This window comes from Tachyglossus aculeatus, chromosome X3 (assembly GCF_015852505.1).
Source record: "Tachyglossus aculeatus isolate mTacAcu1 chromosome X3, mTacAcu1.pri, whole genome shotgun sequence".
NCBI lineage: Eukaryota > Metazoa > Chordata > Mammalia > Monotremata > Tachyglossidae > Tachyglossus > Tachyglossus aculeatus.
Window position 1 is genome coordinate 8,525,666 of NC_052099.1, and position 23,219 is coordinate 8,548,884.

General features: G+C 41.7%; 1 non-coding gene across 1 annotated transcript; it reads left to right on the forward strand.

The window, feature by feature from the left end:
* Nucleotides 1-316: 316 nt before the first annotated feature.
* Nucleotides 317-454, forward strand: LOC119949012. Its single transcript, XR_005457110.1, has one exon. It is a non-coding gene; the product is annotated as a small nucleolar RNA SNORA7 (small nucleolar RNA).
* The last annotated feature ends 22,765 nt before the right edge of the window (nt 455-23,219 follow it).

Sequence of the window (23,219 nt, forward strand, 5' to 3'; positions counted from 1 at the left end):
CCCTTCTCCATCCCCCCGCCTTACCTCCTTCTCCACCCCACAGCACCTGTATATATGTATGTATGTTTGTATGTATTTATTACTCTATTTATTTATTTATTTATTTTATTTGTACATATTTATTCTATTCATTTTATTTTGTTAATATGTTTTGTTTTGTTCTCTGTCTCCCCCTTCTAGACTGTGAGCCCACTGTTGGGTAGGGACTGTCTCTATATGTTGCCAACTTGTACTTCGCAAGCGCTTAGTACAGTGCTCTGCACACAGTAAGCGCTCAATAAATACGATTGAATGAATGAATGAATGAATTTGTACTTTCTAGCTGGCATCATTCCTGGAGAGTCGCCAGCATGCTACCAGCCTCGGCTATGGGGAGGAGAGCCAAGCAGAGGCATACCCATTCCATTCCTAGCTTGGGCAGTGGCTAGTGAGTGGAAGGCAATCTGCTACAAGTCAAAATTCACCTGTGCTGGACAGCAGCGGCATGGGAGAGCTATGGGAGGGAGAGTCAAGCAGAGACATACCCATTCCATTCCTAGTTTGGGCAGTGGCTAGTGAGTGGAAGGCAATCTGCTATAAGTCAAAATTCACCTATGCTCAGCAGCAGCGGCACGGGAGAGAGCCAAGGGTGGAGACTCATGTTAACTGAGCGGAAGAAGGCAATGGTTAAACCACTTCCGTATCTTTACCAAGAAAACTCTATGGATCCACTACCAGAATGACTACAGGTGGATGTGGGCTGCTCAGGGAGAGATGTGTCCATGGAGTCGCTATGGGTCAGAAATGACTCGACAACATAAGGCAAGAATACAAGAGTAGCTTCCCCCTCTACTGCTTTGTTGAATTGGAGGGATCGGTGAATTAATTGTTGATGACAGTGTAACCCAATATTTTGTGGCATCTCTCAAGTTAACAGCAATCTAGCATAAACAAGATTCCTAATATCGACTAGGAAACATATTTACTCACATGATTGTAAATTCCATTGGACATAAGAGGGCTAAAGTCTCCAATTCATTTAATTTAAGTTAGCCAAGTGCACATACATTTGTTCAATAGTTATCTGAGTAAGAATCCAAAAGATGACCAAAAAGAGAAAGCACACCTAATGGTATAGACCATTTATAATTTCCTGAGCCAACGAATTATCTTGTAAAGCCTTTATCTTGTAAAGTAAGCGGACCCCAGAAATCTTAGATTTTATGACCTTTGGCTTAATTTAAGTACCTTAGGAGCTGACCCGACAAAGTTTACGGATTTTGACCTAGAAACAAAGACAGGCTCTAGACTTCTAGACTGTGAGCCCGTTGTTGGGTAGGGACCGTCTCTATATGTTGCCAATTTGCACTTCCCAAGAGCTTAGTACAGTGTCCTGCACACAGTAAGCATTCAATAAATACGACTGAATGAAGAAATGAATGAAAGGCTCCAGAAACCAATAGATTTTCAATTGCACCAATGAAAGAAAAAAAATAAAAAGATGCCTGGACAGGAATATGGATAGAATACTTTTCTAATGTAATTTACACCATAAGTGTCAAATCCATAAAAGAATGATAGGCTAGATTGAGAATATTAGAAGGCAGATTTCCATAAATGTTTGAAATGTTTTTTCCATAAATATTAATATCAGCAATACATATTGATGGAGTGTCCGACTGCAAGGATGCATGCATGTGTACATGTACTAAATACAGTCTTTTTACAATATAAAAATGAGCAGAGAGGAGTCTAGGAAAGCTTTGCATGGACACAGCCAAATGATTTTGGCTCAATCCTGAGTACTCCAAATTTTACAACTTGATCCATTTCCTGATTCCTCCCCTGTTCTGAGTCAAAATCAAGTATGATCCATTTGCACCATTAAGAAAATCATCGGGATGTTTTGGAAAGCTGGTGTTGTTTGCTTCTTTGTATAGAAGGTCTCTTCTGAGTAACAAGGTACACCATGGTGCAGCAGGCTAACTGTCAAACAGAATTTCTAAAGGCTAGCTCCGGACAGACCCACAATCTAATGTTGCCTTTTAACCTTCTTAAAATTGCAAAACCAAGTCTTTGAAAGGCTAGGTTTCTAATGTCAGCTCTTTTTTTTCATTTAAATCTCCATGAATTTAGCAAGGCCCATAATTAATAAAATAGACGGCATACATTAATAGTGAAAAGCTGAAAACCATCAACTAAAGAAACCGTTTTCTTTTTCCTCAATATCAGGCAAACCTTTGTTATTTCAGACGTGTCCTATCAATGTCTGTGTCTAAAGACTGAATAGTATATGATCGATGAAGAGCATCTTTCCCTCCTAGTCACCCCGCATCAAAGGTTTAACGGACAATGAAAGGGCTGGGAATGCAAAAAAATATTTCCTACCTAGATTGAGTTGCAAAAATGTGTCCATATCTCAATTCGCAAAGGTTAGTTAATCCCCTGGAGTTATTCATTTTAGTATGGGCAGTCATTTTAAGACTGTACCGAGAGTGGTAGGATGTGACACTATTGTATAACCCAATCCACTGAAAATCTGTATGCTCTGTTAGGAATGCTCCTGACCTTAGAATAACTCACCTGCAGACCCTTCTGCACCTCTGTTAAAATATATCTTCATCATTCCCCCACCAGATCTTTACTTGAAATTCAATGTTGGCATTACTGCTTTGTGGGATGACCAGGTAGTGGCTGTCCTGCTCTTGAGAGAACAGACTAAGGTCCCAAGGGTCATTTCCAAACTGTCGGCAAGTTTTGATTCTGCTTAGGAAATTGGTAGAATGGGAAAGAATTATTATGGCATACACTTCTATCCCTTCATAAACCAGCATGATAGGCACCCTAAACCCAACCATTGTTCGGTCTTTCTAATAATGACTTGATCTGTTCAGTAGTGCTTTGAAATACCATGAACGTAAACTTTTACAGCATATGAAACCATGTGGACTATCAATCAGAAAAATACCAACAACTTATATTTTTATCAACCTACGATCAATGAAATTGTTCTAACTGATCAATAAAAGATTATTCAACAAATACTACTGATTCTCAACTTGCAGACAAGCAGCACATAGTTTTTAGTTGTGGTATTTAATAAGCACATACAAAGTGCCAAGCACTGTGTTTAACATTTGGTAAATAGAAACATATCTGATCAAATGAGAGTCTCTTTCCTACATAGAGCTCACAATCTAGCTTTCTACAATGCATCTCTTTTTTAAGAATAGAACAAAAAGTTGCATAAAAGAATGATCAATTTATGTTTGATTTTGATAACATAACACTATTTTGTTTCAGGGTAGTAAGAAACAAGAACTGCTAAACTGAATTTCACTACTTAAAACTACTACTTACTACTACTTAAAATAACAAATGGTGAAATCCTTTCAAAAATGTACATTTTCCCTATGCAGACCCGGCCATGAATTTTGCACTTTGCTGGTAACAAATTCCACCGACTGTCAGAATGGAGCTACACTAGCACATTATTTGGACAATTCAGTCCTAAAAAACTTACTTTGACCTCAGTTTTCTGGATGGTTCAGTAACCAAAAAAATTCTTTTCCCTCCTAATATATGGATATGAATTCTACCTTACCTGAAATATTGAGACATTTGCAATAATTGAGGCCTTGGGAAATTCATTAAGATTCTGAGATCAGTAAATAGTATTTATTGAGCATCTATCATGTGTAGTGGACCATACAAAGTGCTTGTGAAGGTACAACAGAGATATTATTAATAATAATGATATTAATTGTGGTATTTAAGCCTTTACTATGTGCCAAGCACCATGCTAAGTGCTAGAGTAGATTCAAGGCTCACATTCTAGGAAGTGAGAAGACATTCTTTCATTCAATCGCATTTATTGAGTGTTTACTGTGTGTAGAGCACTGTACTAAGCACTTGGGAGAATACAACAATAAATAAGATGCATTCCTGCCCAAAGCGAGTTTACAGACTAGAAGGGGGAAGATAGACATTACTATAAATAAATGGTCTCTACTTTCAAGGAATTTACAATGCAGTGGTGGAGACAGACACCAAAATAATTTGCAGACGAGAGGAAGAAGGAAAAGGGAATGTGTACAAGAGTTGGTGTTTAATTGGGATTGATATATATGTGCATATATTTTGAGGAAATTTGTGAGTAGACAAATACTCAGATGGCACAGAAGTGCTGAGGTGACTGCTAAGAGGATATAACCTGAGGTGAGTAGAAATTAGCCAGGGATGGCCTCCTGGAGGACATGAGTTTTCAGAAGGGCTTTTAATATGGGAACGCTGCAATCTTTTGGATTTGGGAATGAAGGGCTTCAAGTCTGCAAGGAACAGCTAGGCAATAGAAGAGGAGAGTTGGGAGCTAGGTACAACTAGAAGGCCAGCTTCAGAACAATGAAGAGAGCAGGTTAGAGAGCAGCAGGTGAAGAAATCAATATGTCAAATGGCTGAATCAGGGTGGACCATTTGGATGGAGGAAGAGAAAGACAGATCCTGGAAATGCTGTAAAGGAAAAACCCACAGGATTTGGCAAGAGATTGAATATGGGAGTTGAAAGAGTGTGAGGAGTCAAGGATATTGCCAAGGATGTAGGGTTCAGAAACAGTGAAGAGGGTGCTGTGCACATTAGGTGGAGGAGAGGATTTGGAAGGAAAGATGAGGAGTTAGGTTTTGGACATATTAAGCTAAAGTGCAGTAAGATACGCAGATAGAGGTGTCCCGGAGGTAGGAAGAGATGTGAATTCAGAGAGGAGAGAGATCAGGCCTAGGATGTAGACTTGATAGATAAAAAGAGTTAAGTGGTGAAGCCTTGGGAACAGTTGAGCTCCCTGAGGGAGTGAGTATAATCCCGCCTCCACCATTTGGACCTGGGTTCTAATCCTAGCTCCACCACTTGCCTGCTGTGCGACTTTGGGCAAATCATTTAACTTCTGTGTCTCATATCCCTCATCTGCAAAATGGTGATTCACCACCCATGCTCCCTCCTACTTAGAATATGAACATCATGTGGGACCTGATTATCTTTTATCTATCCCAGCTTGGCACAAAAGTTCCAGGGACAGAAGCTGGGTCTGTCAATCAATCAATCAATCAATGGTATTTATTGAGCACTCACTGGGTACCGAGCACCGTACCATGCACTTGGGTGAGTACAATAAAACTGTGTTGGTAGACATGATCCCTGCATACCAAGAGCTTAAAGTCAAGAGAGGGAGACAGACATTAAAATTAAATTATGGATATGGATTTAAGGGCCGTGGGGATGAGGGTGGGGGCGACTAAAGCCTCCAAATCCAAGTGTTGGGGAAAGCGTTTTGAAGTAGATATGATTTTAACAAAGCTAGTCTCTCTGAGGTCACTCTGGCTCTAAAGCCGGAGGGAGCCCTTTCCTCAAAAGGAATGTTTGCAAAGACACACCATACCTCCAACTTGATAGGGGAACTTCAATGAAGTCTGAGGGTCAGACCGGATTAGCCAATGCCCCTGTTCATGCCCTCATGTGATGCGCAATTCAGAATACAATATTTAGCAGATGTCAACATCTGTGTTAAAAGCCATAAAAATAAGGTATTAGTTTTTAACATGATTTATTGTCTGAGCTTTCTGAGATCCTTTAAATGACTATACAAGCTCCTGAGCGACCTTACACAGTATTGAATTTTTACTTCATTCTGTACTATTGGAGCAATGTACTTTGGCTGGCTCTAACGACTACAATAAACTCTCTCTTCAGATTCATCTCTTTATTACCCATAATGAGACAGTCAACTTCTGGTCCTTAAGAGCATCCTTAAATAGCTAGCTCTAGTGAACCTGTACATTAGGAAAAGCTGCATACTGATTACAGCTGATTTAGCTAGAATCTTCAAGCTGATATTTAATGAAGAAGGTGGCTGTCCATTACTTTGGGGGAAGAGCATGACTCCAGGTTTTCAAGGTTCTTTCTTTTATCATGTTGTACATTTAAGTTCCAAACTGCATCAGCTCTAACCTAATCATCACAGGTAAGATTATACAGAGAAAGGAGAATGCAAAAGAAGTAAATTCACTGTGTTATTGAGATCTGTTGATTTTCTAATGTAGGGAGGGAAATACCCATAATGACCCAAAGCAGCAAATCCCTAAACATGAAGATCTATTTCACCCCTTAAGGAATCTATCCAGGAAGTTTTTAAGACTGGACTTTTAAATTACTTAAGTATGCTCCACAGTAAAGGCCTTAATAGAAGCATTTAAATCTTACTTTGCAACCTTGGGGAACAGAGATATTCTCTTAAAAACCTGATTGCTTTTCTATGGAAGCAGTTATCTTTGATTTATATAGCTTCTGATGGGTGCTTCACTAAAGCTTTGAGTAATCCAATAAGGATCATATAATACACTGCCCCCTACATTGCTCACAGTTACTGTGTACGAACTCTATGTTTAGTATTTTTAAAATAGGCTAAAAGCTTCCTTGGTTCATCTCAGTGTTCAGGAAATGTGTTTTGGGACACTAATGGTGTGTGCATTTTAATAAGCAGGAAAACTGGGGCAACTCACAGCTCAGATAAGGCTTACTACGTATGGAGTACAAGGTTTTTTTTCAGGTTTTCTAGGCTCTAGCTGCCTTCCTTCCTGAATCTAAAAAGGAGTGAGACAGTTCAGAGGCATCCCCTGACTGTCCAGATTTTCAGCCGAAATCGAAGATGACACCAAATAGAGGCCATACCATTGTCAATTTCACATTCAAAAAGCCTCTTTTCCCCCCCTCTGTGAATAGAATACCCCAGTGGGATTTTTTTTATGTTTCAAGAAGCATATGCTCTTGATCCAAACTGAACCTACTTACCCTCTTTGTAATTTAGCAGAGATTCTTCCTCACCTGGGTATGCTGTCCATGGAATTTATTGCCTTTCTCTGCAGAGCTCTGAGAGGAGGCCATGCCATTATGCACACATGAAACTCACAATTATCTTCAGCTAAAAAGCTACAAGACCTGTGCCAGGTTTTCATAGCAGCAGCTCTTCTTGATTCTCCTTTCTCTTATCTATTATTTTAAAGTAGGTTCTCAGGTTCTCTGACTGGCCCACGTTCAACCTGAGTCATTCTCTAATCTTCCCTATTCCCTACCTTGGTCTTAATGATATAGTTTCTTGGCAAAATAACAAACCATTAAAAATCAAATGCCCAAAGGTTAATTGTTGAGAAACCAATTGTCTAATGTCAATATTGGACTAGCTCATTGGGCAACCTGACAGTCTGGCCCACCTGGTTAGAGAATCCCCAAACTAGCCTCAGATTGCCCCAAGCTACTGTGATTCAGCTAAACTTTAGGGAGCCCGGGCTGGGCTGGGCCTATACTGGCTTTGCCCCCTTAGAAGCATTTCTCCTTGAGGAAAGGCATGCTGGTTTGGGAAAGTGTCCTAATTTCCCAGTAATAATAACTTGAAGCTTTTTGGAGGTAGGCAGCAAGTGACTGCAAAATGCAGTACTGCTCTTTACCTTTCAAAAGCAAACTCTTTGTCTCTGGGATCTATTTTGCCTGAAGTCAGGGAGAAATGGATTAAATGGCCTCCAGAGTCATGTTCAAAGCAGCAGCCTTTCTCTCCATTTCAGAATCTTTTACTCCCTGCTCCTTTCATTATTCCATGCTCCGAGGAGTCTGATGCTACTGTTGAGGCTTTAGCAAATTTAAGAATTCTTGGTCAGTATCACAGGAGCAGATTAGGGCATTCTTCTCCAAAAAAAAAATAATAAAATAAAATGAAGCCCTTGAATAGTGCAGGCTCTGATGAAGAGTGGTCCAAATGGCACTTGAAAGCTTTAAATAGGAACATCAGCTCTCCTTTTTTTAAAAAAGGAGATCTGAAGAACATGAGACTTAACTAAATGGAACAGAAAACCAATCATGAAGAATAAACTGAAAGGCACACAAATCAGGGGAATGAAAGTGAATGCTAGAAACATAATACAGGTTTTTTTAGGGTAGCCAGCCATTTAATGTCCTGGGGTCTGGACCAAATGACACACTGGTCAGTGATGGTAAAATCCTAGGATCACTCTCAAGAGAGAGCAAAAAATGAGGTCCCATTTCAGACTGCAAATGGACAACAGTGGTAGCTGATTTTAAAGAATAGGCAGTGCAACTATATAGAATGTAGCGGTGGAAGAGTATTAGTGGTATGGGCAAAAATTCACCAGGAAAATATGCCAAACTCTCCCCTCTACTGTAATCACACATTTACCCTGTCTACAGAGAAACTCTATAAGGATGGCCCAAGAGCACCTCAAATTCACTATTTGCCTTGATTCTGAATATTGCGACTGGCATTTTCCTTTACTCCTCCCTCTCATTCAACGCCCATGTTCAGACCATTATCAAATTGTGTTGGTTTTTCCTCCACAACATTCCCAGGTTCAACTTCATCCTCTCTATCCAGCCATCGTGTCAGTCAAGTTAGTTTCCTAACCCAACTTGACTACTGCATCAGTCCCCTCACTGGTCTCCCTGCCTGCATCCTCGCCCTCCCCAGTCTCTACATCTCTCTGCTGCCTGGACAATTTTTTCTAAAACATCATTCTGCACGTGATTCTCCGCTCCTCAAAAACCTCCAATGGTTACCCAATTCCTCTCTTTATCAGTCAGCTCATTTCCCCCTACTTACCCACTCACTATGTCTGGGACTCCCCTCTTACATCACCAATCTTTTGGTCACATCCTCCTCCTGGGATTGGAACTCCCATCCCCTGCACATGAGGCAGACTACTGCTTCTCCACCTTCAAAGCCCTTCTGAATTCTCATCTTTTGTAGGAGGCTTTCCCTGATTAATTTCTAATCTCTACAAAACCTTACAATCTCCCAACTGCCACTTTGGCAGCACCTAAGCACTTAAGAACTCACAATCCCTATAGTACTTATGTGCACATCTTAATACTCCATTACTTCATCCAATCTGTATGCTACTTTAGTTTCTGTCTCCTCACTATAGTCTAGGATACTTGAGGGCAGGGAAAAGCATATTAATACTATTGTACTCTTAGTGCTTAGTACAATGCTCTGCCCCGAGTAGTCACTCAATAATTGACTGCCTGAATAAGGTCTTTCCCGATTAACTTCTCTTCTCCCAAGGCCATATCCTCCCAACTAGCACCAGAGGCTCCGTGGAAAAAGCACAGACTTGGGAGCCAGAGGCCATGGGTTCTAACTCCACCTCTTGTCAGCTGTGTGCCTTCAGGCAAGTCACTCAACTTCCCTGTGCCTCAGTTACCTCATCTGTAAAATGGGAATTAAGACTGTGAGCCCCACGTGGGACAACCTGAATGCCTTGTATCTACCCCAGTGCTTAGAACAGTGCTTCGCACAAAGTAAGCGCTTAACAAATACTATTATTATAATTATTATTATTCAGCAGTGCACGTCTACTCAACAATCGTCAGTTAGGACTTCTGTACATACTCATTTCTATACCATACTACTTTGGCACTCCTTCATTTACGTATCCAATTGGTGCTCCCCTTCCCATCTGTAAATTACTTTAGTTTCTATCTTCCCTACTAGATTGTAAACTCTTTGAGTGTTTCTTAATCTGTTGAACTCTGCCAAACACTTAGTACAGTGCACGGCACACAGTAGATACTCATCATACCACTGAAGGATTGTCCTAAGTAGAGACTTTGTCATTAAGGAGTTCCATTCTTTTGAGTCCATCTATGAGCCCATCCCAGCACCTCTGATGAACAACAATGACCTGCTGAACAATGTTCGAACACTTCCATCAGCTAGCTTTGGGATCACAGGACCTGAGAGTTCCTGATCTCAGCTCCCAGAAAAGAGGGAGTATGGTCTCCAGGGGTGACCGGTAGCTGGAGGAAGGCTGTTGAAGGACAGGACGTGGCCCGTGCAGAGATCAAAGTACAAAGTGGCACAGTAGCACTGTCATAACTGCAGGTCCCCATAACAATTGATTTTGGCTCCAGAGGGTTGGGGGAAGGGAAACTGTTCCAGCAGTAGACTGATGGGTGGAGAACGGCCATTCAGAAGTCCTGGGAAGCCTTTGCGGAAGCTGGAGGCAACATTTGAACATTTTTTTATTTTGTTAAGCTACGTGTCAAGCATTGTACTAAGCGCTGGGATAGATACAAGATAACAAGATAAGTAAGATGGAAAACAGGTATTGAGTAGCCATCTTGCAGATGAGGGAACTGTCAACTGATTTGCCTAAAGGTACACAGAAAAACAAGTGGTGGAGCCAGGATTAGAACCCAGGTCTTCTGACTTCCGTGCCCATGATCTTTCCACTAGACAGGCTGCTTCTTGATAGGGCCCCTGGACCAAGAGCTCTTTGCACCAGGAATGCTTATTCAAGATCTGTTTCACAGGCTAGTATTCATTCATAGGGTACCAAGAAGTAGTCATGGTGTTTATTAAGCTCATATTGGTTGCAGAACATTGTAGTGAGTGCTGGGAAAGAGTTCGCCCCTTTCCTTCCTCCATTTATTCATTCAACCATATTTACTGAATGCATACTGTGTGCAGAGCATTGTACTAAGCACTTGGGAAAGTACACTATAACAATAAACGGACACATTCCCTGCCCACAGCGAGCTCACAGTCTATAGAGTGGGAGAAAGACATTAATATAAACAAATGTATTACAGATATGTACATAGGTGCTGTGGGGTTGGGAGGGGGACGAGAAGCAGCGCGGCTCAGTGGAAAAAGCACAGGCTTTGGAGTCAGAGGTCATGGGTTCAAATCTCAGCTCTGCCAATTGTCAGCTGTGTGACTCTGGGAAAGTCACTTCTCTGTGCCTCAGTTCCCTCATCTGTAAAATGGGGATTAAGACTGTGAACCCCCCATGGGACAACCTGATCACCTTGTAACCTCCCCAGTGCTTAGAATGGTGCTTTGCATATAGTAAGCGCCTAATAAATTCCATCATTATTATCATTATTATTAAAGGGAGCAAGTCAGGGTGACATAGAAGGGGAGAAGAGGAAAGGGGAACTTAGGGATGGCCTCTTGGAGGAGATGTGCCTTCAATAAGGCTTTGAAGTGAGGGATAGTAATTGTTTGTCAGATTTGAGGAACGAGGGTGTTCCAGGCCAAAGGGAGGCCGAGGGTGAAGGATCGGTGGTGAGTTAGACGAGACTGAGGTACAGTGAGAAGGTTAGCATTAGAGGAGAAAGTGTGAAGGCTGGATGCCACTGGCTTTCTCCCCTCTATTGGATAATTAGTTAGCCCTTTGGCCTCTCTAAATTTGAGCTCTGCAAACGCATCTAATCAAAATTGCCACAGAATTACTAACTGCAGCAGCACTGTCCTTTGGTAACAGCAAAACATCTGGTAGTGCCCTAGCATTTGAGGTGCATACACATCCCTAAACCCTAAGTGGCAGTTTTTGTTATTGAACTGCTCCTACACATGCCTCTCCTAGGCCCTTATCAATCAGTCAGTCAATCCCCATTCAGAGGCCCCTCTCTGTCCTTAGATGCCAGGTTCATTCTCAACCTACTATTACTACTGTTGAGATTATTTGACAGAGAACCCTATATAGCGGACAGCATTACGGTCCCCTGTGGGTAAGCTTTAATAAAATGAACAGAGCTAGGAAATATGGCTCTATCGCCGTAGGCCTTTCACTTTTTCCTTCCTTCTTAACCTCCTTTCTTCCTTCAGCTAGTTTCTGAGAAATGTAGTGTTACAGATCCCTATTTCACAGCAATTTATTTTTATAATTAACGACATAATGAGATCTTGCATTGAAATGGTAGAGAAGGCATTCAAAAAGATTCCTCGGGAATACTTTCTTCTACCCTATAAACACTACAAAAGCCAGAGTTTGCACACACATGCATGAGCAAACTGTGGTTTGGTTTGGTTAGGGGGAATTTTATTCACTTACTTCAATTGAAAACTGGCTGGCATTTTCTACCCAAGGTTTCCAAAGAGCTTCAGCATTACGAGAGCAGTGAGCACTCATTATTTCAATCATATTTATTGAGCACTTACTGTATGCAGAGCACTGTACTAAGCAATTGGGAGAGTACATTATATTAACAAACAGACATATTTCCCGCCCACAATGAGCTTACAGTCTAGAGGAGTTTGCCCTCAAATCAGGAATTTGTTGGCCCACCGTCGTTCAGAGGATAGTATCAACTGGGTTCCGGAAGCCCTGAAAATAATAATTACAATTGGGGTATTGGTTAAGCACATATTAAGCATTGGGGTAGATACATGGAAATGTGTCTACTAAATCTGTTCTACTGTACTCTCCCAAGCGCTTAGTACAATACTCTGCATGCAATATGCACTTAATAAACAGGACTAATACAAGATTATCCCAGCCAGAGTCCCTTCAGAGAGCTTGAGCCCTTTTTTTATGGTATTTGTTAAGTGCTTCCTATGTGTCAGGCACTATACTAAGTGCTAAAGTAGATATTTGGTTGGACACAGTCCATGTCCCACATGGGGCTCACAGTTTTAATCCCCACTTTACAGATGCGGTAACTGAGGCACAGAGAAGTGAAGTGACTTGCCCAAAATCAATGGCAGACAAGGTTGTTCTGACCCCCAGGCTCAATCCCAGGAAGCACACAGATGCAGTGTTCAGAAGCTTCTAATAATAATGACATTTGTTAAGCACTCTGGCCAAAGCTGGGGTAGATACAAGCAAATCGAATCAGACCCACAGTCCGTGCCCTACATGGGGCTTACAGTCTAAGGCAGAGGGAGGCCAGTTATTTAATCATCATTTTACAGATGGGGAAACTGAGGTACAGAGAAGTTAAGTGACTTCTCCAAGGGCATGCAGTGGGCAGGTGAGGGACTCAGGATCAGAAGACAGGGCTACTGACTTCCAAGCCCATGTTCTGTCCACTAAGCCAGGCTGCTGCTGCTTCCCTAAAAGAGATGGGAATGGGGAAGGCAAAAGAATGTTCACTGACTTCCCTGGCCCTGGCCTGCTCCCACTCCCTAATAGCACTACACATTATCGGGGTGAGAGGGGAAACTCATTGTACATCATCAGAAGAAGGGAGAAGAGAAAAATCCTTTGCACAATTTAGAAGCATGAATCCCCAGAGAATAGTCTCCAAGGTGTAAACATGGTGAGACTCTGGTTGCCTTTCAGGTAAAGGAGTAAGCGCCAGAGTCTGAAGACTGAGACCAGAGAAGCAGTTTACAGCGGTAAAACCCAAAACACAAACACTCCAATGGAGACATTTGAGAATAACAGCCCGGAAGCTGCCTCTTCAAGCACTGCAGGAAATCCTGGCCAGCAGCCTGCAGAAAGCTCAGTCAGTGGAAATAGGGGGATCCAAACACTGCAAGGAGAGTCATGAGCTTTCTGAGCTTCTTTAAATGGAGAGTGGGAGGGAGAGAGAGAGAGAGAGAGAAAGAAATTGAGCACTGCCATGCTAGGCGGGTTGTCCAAAGTTCCCACAGCTCCAGTCCTAACACTCCACTGAGCTTCTTTGTCACCAAGGTTAGAGAGGCCTAAGAACTGAAAGAAATCAAGCTAGTTTCAAAGAGGCACAGAAACTCATTGTGGAAAATATCATTTTGCAACTGAAGGCACCTATAATGGATTTATAGAAAAGGATGCCAACATTATCGGGATATAAAAAAAGCTCTAGTCCATAGGACGTTCATTTTCATTTCATTCATTTCAATTTAGGGGACACGAGACTGCTTACCTCAAAAAAATGGCTTGGCTCAACACAGTTGGAATCTATCAATGTCTTTCCTTTTGAAGTCAATGAAAAAGCCCACATTACACGTTGCTGCAACTTCAACTCCTGATAAAATGATAGAACTGTAACAACCTCATCTCTCACAAGAAGAGTGGGAGTTGTAGAACCAAAGATAAACAAAACATTGATGTGTGGGATTGTATTGTTGAAAAGGATGTGGGTGGCTAGCAACACTATCTTCTATATTGTACATTCTGGGTGTTTATTAGAATCTGAACATTCTCTAAAACTTGGCACACACTAGCTCACTAAATTACAGCTTTAAACACTGTGTATGTCTATACATGTTTTCTGCTTCAAATGTGTTTCCTATATTTAGTTTTTATTGATGATTACCAGAGGTTAGAAGCATTGCCGGTTGGGTAAAAGCCTCTCTGCACGCTAACCTGGGAGGTTTCTAGCTGTAATAATTATTACAGTAAAATTAAATTAAAATTACAAGCCTTGTGTCAAGATTTATCATATTAAAAAAAATGTAACTCCTTGCTTTTGAACACCACCATTTGCAGAAGTCTACTTTTTTACAAACGTATTATCTAGCCACTATGGAATCTTTAGATACATCTTCTTTCTAATATATATTTTCTGAACTACTTTTTTTCCAAAAGAATTCTATTTGTTCCTCGGAAAAGTAGTCCTTTCACTTCGTTAATAAATAACACTCCAAAACACTTTTTTTTCCAAAGGATTTTAGATGTAAAAAAACCTGTCCTATTGTAATATGAAACCTTGGAGACTCATTGAAATAACTGCAGAGGTACCAGTTTCTTTTTATTATGAAAGATGTTTATGTGAAGGAAAAATAGACAAGAAAAAGTAACTGCTTCAGAATACTTGATGGGCACTTTAATCTTCTATTAATATGCAAATTGTGTTCTTTAGAATCTTGTAAGAGATTTTTTTTTCCATCAGGCTATTTGAAAATGGTCCTATTCTCCCAAAGGTCCTTCTTGCATGAGTCTAAGTGAAACAGTGTTTTTTAATGCTAATTCCCAAGACCCTCTTGTATGCATCATTTTCCTTTGAAATTATATGGCGTTTATTGAACCACATTTGTAAAACATTCCACAGTTGATTTCATTCTAAAGATCTCCTTTAATAGAGCTGATTCCCCTGTTGTTCAGTGTCATATGACAATGTTAATGAAAATCAGTTTTAACAACAAGAAAGAAAAGAAAAGGCATAAGTAAGGAAATTTTGCTAAAGGCTTGTGACCAGTAAAAGGGACAATTTTGTCTTCGTAATTAGCTTCTAGCAGATATAACTGGAGTTCTAGAAAATTCCCAGAAGATATTTCAGCCAGTAAACTCTTTTTCATAGATGTCAACCCCTAGAGTAAAGGCGACATCAGCTAGGTAGTATATCGCATTTTTACTGACATTTATTTAAAGTTTTCTTTTCAGTAATATATCTTTTCATAAGTACCACTCCCAGAATAACCATAAAAAGACCCCTAATTACTGCTCTACTTGGAAAATGAAGAAAAATAAGAATTTTTGCAGGGGAGGGAACTGTTAGGCTAGTCGGGGTACACTAATTCTTACTTTTCTCGGTCAATCAATCAATTGTATTTTTTGAACACTTACTGTATGCAGAGTACTGTACTGAGCGCTTGGGAGAGTACAGTAAAACAATATAACAGATGGTAGACACAAGGTAGCGTATCCCTGCCCACAATGAACTTACACACTAGAGGATCAGACTACAATGAACAAGCCATATGATTGTCATGGTATTTGTGAAGCACTTACTAAGCACCAAGCACTCTACTATGCACTAGGGTAGATACAAGATCATCAGGGCAGACACTGCCCCATCCTTGATGGGTCTTCAAGGCTAAGAACCTCCCTTCACAGCTCAAGTGGTTTTTCTATCAGACACCCCTGCACTGAAGTCTGATTTATCCTGGTGTCCTGTGCCCTGGGCGGATTGCGCTGCCCTGCCTGACAACTTGGGAGTCCAAGAAATCTCCAATAGGTGACTCAAGTCTGGAAGAAAAAAAGGGAGGAGAATTATTTCTCCTAATCATTCTTTCCATGTCATATTGATTGAGAATAAAGTCTTAGTAGTATAGTGTCTGGAATGGGACCTGAGATATAGATTTGGGAATCATCCACCTGGAGATGATAGTTGACGAGCCCATAAACTTGGCATTGTCCTCGACTCATCTCTTTCATTCCACCCGCACAGTCAATCTGTCACTAATCAATCATATTTTTTGAGCGCCTTCTGTGTGCAGAACACTGTACTAAGCACTCAGGAGAGTACAATATAACAGAGTTGGTAGATATGCTCCCTTCCCAAATTGTATCAGTTCTGTCTTCACAACATTGCTCAAATCTGCCCTTTCCTCTCCATCCAAAACTGCTACCCTGCGGATCCAAGAACTTATCCTATCCACGTTGACTACTGCATCTGCCTCTTTGCTGACCTCCCTGCCTCCCATCTCTCCCCACTCAAGGCCATACTTCACTCCGCTGCATGGATCATTTTTCTAAAAAAAAGTTCAGTCCACGTCTTCCCACTCGTCAAGAACCCCCAATTGTCACCCATCCACCTCCCCAACAACCATAAACTCCTTATGATGGGCTTTAAAGCACTCAATAAACTCACCCCCTCCAACCTCACCTCACTGATCTCCTACTAAAGCTCGGCTCATACGCTTGGGTCCTCTACCACCAGCTTAGTCACTGTGCCCTGATTTCATCTATCTCACCACTGATGCCTTTCCCACCCGCTTCCCCTAGCCTGGAACTCCCTCCCACTCGACATATGCCACCTCACCACCCTTCCTACCTGCAAAGCATTATTAAAGTTGCAACTCCTCCAAGAGGCCTTCCCCAGTTAAGCCCTCTGTGCTCCGAATCCCTCTCCCTTCTGTGTCGTATGTGCACTTGGATCTGTGACCTTTGGGCATTTGATATTCACCCTACCCTCAACCCCATTGCACTTATGTTCATAACTCTGAATTAGATGTGATAAATTATTTATTTATAATATTAATGTCTGTCTCCCCCTTTAGGCTGCAAGCTCGTTGTGGGCAGGAAGCGTGTTTGCCAACTGTTGCATCGTACTTTCTCAGGTGCTTAATACAGTGATCTACGTATAGTAAGCATTCAATAAATACCACTGACTCATTGAGTGATTGGAAGGTTGAAGTTGGGGCTATAGCCGGATGGTGCAATGGTGTTGAAGGTGGGGTGGTTTGAATAGGAGATATGTGGTCACGTTTGAAAATGGAGGGGAAGGAGCAATTGAAAATGGCATTGAATGATGGAAGAAAGGTAGGTGCATGGGTTTTAATAAGGTACAAAAGGATAGGGTTGGAAGTACAGGTGGAGGGGGTAGATTTCAAAAGGAGGTGGGAGATCTCTTCAGAGATGGCTGGGAAGTTTGAGAAAGTGGACAAGAGGGTAACAGTGTGCTGGGAATGGGAAGATGAGGGGTCAATTTGGAGGAGTCCACACCTGATGGTTTCAATTTTATCAATGAGGTAGACAGCAAACTCATCACAGGCAAGAGATGGGAGAGGCGGAGCCACCTGGGGTTTAAAGAGGGAGCTAAACGTAACAATAAGCTAGAAAGATTTGCTAAATGTATACAGGAGTTTAAGACATATTTCTTTTCTGAGAAAGAAATAGATACAAATTCATTTTCAGTTGGTAAAATGATGACATATGAGTATTGGTCCCCGAAGATTAGAGAGGATGTAGCTAATTCTATGGTCTAAACCGAGGCCACAGCACTGTCATCTACATTCCCCAAGGTAAATTAGTCTAGAGAATTCAATACACTCTTTAGAACGATGTCCTTGAAAAAGCTCAAACCATACAGATGCGATCCATTTGGGAATTAGGAGTGGCTATAAGTATATTCAGCAACCATTAATAACTCCTCTTTTCATTTTCTTTGCAGATGGACTAGTCCTCGAGAGCTAGACCATGTCTTATCCTTTTTATATATAGCCCCTAAGTGCCTCGACCTATGCTCAAAACAAAAAAGGCACTCAATAAATATTACGGTTGATGGTGATGATGAGGCAGTTTTCATTCTGTCATTCCTTCGTTTCCATGAGTTTGTCATGGTAAAATCCTTCCACTGAAACAGAAATATTTTGAAAGAATATCCATTTCTCTCGTTGGAAGAACATTTCTAAACCAGCAGGATTGAGCATATTGTATAAAACAATAAAGCCAATGTTTTCATTTTCTACACTAAGAATGTGAGCATAATCCTCTATCTATCTAGATATATATATATATATATATATATATATATTTCAGTATAGTGTGCTAATATACAGAAGAGGCGTGGCTCAGTGGCAAGAGCACAGGCTTGAGAGTCAGAGGTCATGAGTTCTAATCCTGGCTCCGGCACTTGTCAGCTGTGTGACTTTGGGCAAGCCACTTAACTTCTCTGTGCTTCAGTTACCTGATCCGTAAAATGGGGATTAAGAATGTGAGCCCCACGTGGGACAACCTGATTACCATGTATCTCCCCCAGCGCTTAGGACAGTGTTTGGCACATTGTAAGCACTTAACAAATGCCATCATGAATTAATAGGTGTATACATATATAAATTTTAGAAGAGTACCCTACGCAAAGTGATCAAAAAATACCTTTGATTGATCGATCCCATTTTAAAAATACTCCTGCTGTTGAAAATATTAAGTTCAAAAGTAGCATTTATTTTGTGTCTGTTTGTTAAAAGCACTGTGTTAAGTGCTGGAGAAGCTCAATCAATCACATATATTAAGCGCTTATGGTGTGCAGAGCACTGTGCTAAGCACTTGGGAGAGTATAATATAACACAGTGGGGTGACATGTTCCCTGCCCACAGTGAGCTTACAATATAGAGGGGGAGGCAGATATTAATATAAATAAATTATGGACACTCATTCATTCAATCATATTTATTGAGCGCTTACTGTGGGCAAAGCACTAAACTAAGCACTTGGGAGAGTACAATATAACAACAGACACATTCCCTGCCCACAACAAGCTCACAGTCTAGGGGGGGGACAGATATTTAAATAAATAAATAAATAAATAAACAACAGATATATACATGTGTGCTGTGGGGCTGGGAGGGAGGATGAATGAAGGGAGAAAATCATGGCAGAAGGGAGTTGGGGAAGAGGAGAGGAGGGCTTAGTTAGGGAAGGCTTTTTGAAGGAGATGTGACTTCCAAAAGGCTTTGAAGGCCGAGGGGCGGCGGGGAGAACAATGATCTGTCTGATATGAGAAGAGAGGGTGTTCCAGGCCATGAGCAGCAAGATAGATGAGACAGCGGTACAGTGAGAAGGTTAGCAAAAGAAGAACGAAGTGTGCAGGGTGAGTTGTATGTAATAGGAGAGTAGCGAGGTGAGGTAGGAGGGGGCAAGGTGATTAAGTGTTTTAAAGTCAATGGTGAGGAGTTTTTGTTTGAAGCGGAGGTGGAGAGACAACCACTAGAGTTTCTTGAGGAGTGGGGAAACATGGTCTGAATGCTTTGGAAGGAAAATGATCCAGGCAGTAAAATGGAGTATGGACAGGAGTGGGGAGAGACAAGAGGAGGGGAGGTCAGCAAGGTGGCTGATAACAATAATCAAGGTGGGAGAGGTTAAGTGCTTGCATTAACGTTGTAGCAGTTTGGATGGAGAGGAAGGGGTGGATTTTGGCAATGTTGTGAAGGTAGAACTGGCTGGATTTAGTGATGCCTTGAATATGTTTACATAGGTGCTGTGGTGCTGAGGGAGGGGGTGAATAAAGCATACAAATACAAGGGTGATGCAGTAGGGAGAGGGAGAAGAGAAAATGAAGGCTTACTCAGGGAAGGCCTCTTGGAGGAGATGTGACTTCAGTAAGGCTTTGAAGTTAGGGCAAATGATGGTCTGTTGGATATGAAGAGGGAAGTTGTTCCATGCCAGAAGCCGGATGCGGGCGAGGAGAATTTTACCTAATTCCTGGTCTCGAAGTGGTTCACAATCTTAGAATAAAGGAGGAGGGCGTTGGCAATGAACATGTAAGGAAAAAGTAGAAATAATGAAAAAAGAACAGAAAAAGACACAGACAATCAATAGAGTGAGATGCAGAGAAGTGTGATTAAAGGAGCAGAGTTCTAGGCTCCTTGCCACTCTGGTAAAGCTATTGAGTCCAACAGCCATAACAGCTCCAGCTCCCCAGTCTTCCCAACAGTCTGAAAGTCGAGAAGGCCTCATACTGTTGATGGGTGGGCTAGAACGGGGCAGGATGAGAGCTACAGATGACAAAGACACCGGACAAACATTTCAGACAATGTTTCCTTTGGAAATATCCATATTTTGCCAAAGAAGTTCCAGGTGGATTGCATCAGCAGACAGACAGACTCTCTCTGATAGTTTGGAGCTCTGTCTAAAGGCACTTAAGAAGTCTTAACAAATCCCACTTAGGTGCTTTGTACACAGAGGGTACAATATCAGTTTTCATTGATATGTTCCCTATTTCCAAGGACAAGGTACTTACAAGCCCACCCGGGAAATCCTGACATCAAAATCTCTCAATAATAATAACAATAATGATACTTTGCTAAGTGCTTATGCCCAAGCACTGTACTAAATGGTGGGGACTGTACTAAGCGCTTGATGACATCTTTCCTTAGATAATTTTTTCTCATCCTTCAAGCTGTTGTCACCTAGGAAACTGAGAAAAATATTTTGTTTGAGTGCCTGTCTTTTGTTGATAATATAGCAGGAGGCTAAAAAGCCTTCTGCTTATGGTTTTCCCCGGAGTGGGGTTTAGTGTGAAACTCGCTTTTGTTCTCAATTTGACTTTCCCAATTTAGCCCTAGTTACATAGGAAAATTCATATTATAGTTGATAGATGATGAAAGCAGATTAATTTCCAATAAATACCTCTCCAAGTAGTAATGTCAATCACAGAGGCCCCTTGGCTAATCAAAAGCTTGACGATACAAGCTCCCCCCAAAATAGATTCATCTGTATGGCTACAAACAAATGGCTTTCAGCCAATCCAAATAAACTGCAACAAAATCTTTGAAGGATTACCCTCCTGCAGTTGCACTGAGGACAAGGCTGCAGATGATTCTGCTGTTAAGAAATATAGGATTTCAAGATTTTTATCTCACAGCGGTAATTGGTTTTACCCCATTTTGACTGGATCAGTGAGAAGAGGATACTGGGAAAGTTTCCTCAGGTGGACCTATGCCCAAAAGAGATTAAGTGCATTCTTTGGGTTTTGTTTACCATCAAAGATCAGATTGTGGAGTGGAAATGCTTATACATGAAAATACATAGCAATTTCTTTAGGCATCAAGACTGAATTTTTTTTATCGTATTTGTTAAGCACTTACTATGTGCCAAGCACTGTTATAAGCACTGGGGTAGATACTAGGCTGTGAATTTGTTTTGGGCAGGGAATGTGTCTGGTTGTTGTTGTACTGTACTCACATTCTTAGTACAGTGCTTTGCACAGAGTAAGCACTCAATAAATACAGTTGAATTAATGAATGAATACAAGCTAATCATATTGTACATTGTCCAGGTTCCACAAGAGACTGACAGTATTTATTCCCATTGTACAGATGAGATAACTGAGGCACAGAGAAGTTAAGTTACCTGTCCAAGGTCACATAACCGACAACTGGCAGAGCTGGGAATAGAATCCAGGTCCTTCTGACACCAAGGCCCAGGCTCTAGTCACAGAGAATTAAAACTACATATTGTTTTACAGATGGTTGGGACAATATATTTAGGGAACCCAAAGGAATAAAGTAGCAAGTGTGAGGCACAGACTGACTACAACTCATATATTTTAACAGGATCTGAGTGCCTTCCAATGAATCCATCAATGCTATTAACTGCTTACTGTGTGCAGAACAATATACTAAGCACTTGGGAGAGTACAATACAATGGAGTTAGTAGACACGATCCCTGATCACAAGGAACTTACAGTCTAGATAGAGAGAGGGAAATCAACCTTAAATTAAATAAGTAAATTATGGAGACCAAATCGGGCATCGGACTTTAGAAAACTGGAGAGTGTCAAAAATTCAGAAGTCTCTCTGGGAGGCCAGGGCAGATCTGTGGGGAGGATCAGCACGGGAGGGAAGGCAGGTGAGGAGGTTGTGGTCAGATAGAGGGATTTCAGAGTTGGTGAGGACAGAGGTTGTACAGTATCTAGAGATGATGAGATCAGGTGTGTGTCCAAATTGGTGAGTGGGTGAGGTGGGGTAAAACAGGAGGTCATTGGAGTTGAGGAGTGAGGGGAAGCAGAAGGGTCGGGGGGAAGCTCCACATGGATATTGAAGTTCCCAAGGATCTATGTAGGGATGGAGATGGAGAAGGAATGTGTGAAAGAGGTCAAAATGATTCATAAAGCTGGAGGTAGCACCTGTGAGGCAGTAGATGACCATGGCTACTAACTGGAGATGGATGATATGGTCTTCAAAGGAAAGGAAAGAGAGATGGGAGAGGTGGAGCGGTCCGAAAACAGCACTGCGAAGTGAGAAGGAAACCGACTCCTCCCCCTTTCCCATTCAGTCCTGGGGAGGGGGAGAAGATGAGGCCCCTTCTGGAGAGAGTGGCAGGGAAGACAGGGAGAGAGCCAGGTTTCAATGATGGTGAGAAGTAGTGACTGGATCAGGAACAGGTCGAGGATGAAGAGAAGCTTTCCCATGATGGAGCAGGAGTTCCTCAGGCCACGCTTGGCTGAGGCTACTACAGGGGAACCGAGGGAAGGGACAGCGTGAGGGCTGGGGACGGGTTGGATGAGAGAGGGGGTAACATGGGGCCGGTTTGATATGAAGGTAAGCAGTTACTGACATACCAAAAGATGGACTGTGAGCCCGTTGCTGGGTAGGGACCGTCTCTATATGTTGCCAACTTGTACTTCCCAAGCGCTTAGTACAGTGCTCTGCACACAGTAAGCGCTCAATAAATACCACTGAATGAATGAATGAATGGGCCTTTGTCACCAGGATGTCACACAGCCACACCTGTTCTGTGCTGCCCACTGTCCACCCAGGCTGGGTAGCAAGGCAGAGTGAGATCAAGGAACAGCCACTTCCAGACCACAGCAGTTTGGGAGCGAGTTCTCTGTGTCCCAGAAGAAAGGCTGCAGTTGTTCCAAGAGTGTAATGTCATTATGGGCAGGAAACATGTCTGCTACTACTACTGTTGTATTGTACTCTCCCAAGCACTTAGTACAGTGCTCTGCACATAGTAAGTGCTGAATAAACATGATTGATTGATTAGTGGCCATGATAAATCTCCTAGCTGAGTAACCTGTATTTGAAGCTTTGGTATAGTGGGTCTGCCCTCCTCTTGCTGAGTATTTTGGGGTGTAGTATTTATTAAATTCCTTCTGTGTGCTGAGCATTACGCTTCAAAAAGTTCAATAGACTTGGAAGGCACAATCCCTGCCTTTGAGGAACTTACATTTTAGCCAGGCTTGAGCTTGCAGTGTCGATGGGCCATCCAAGTACAAAGGATTGAAAGTAGGAGGAAATGCAAA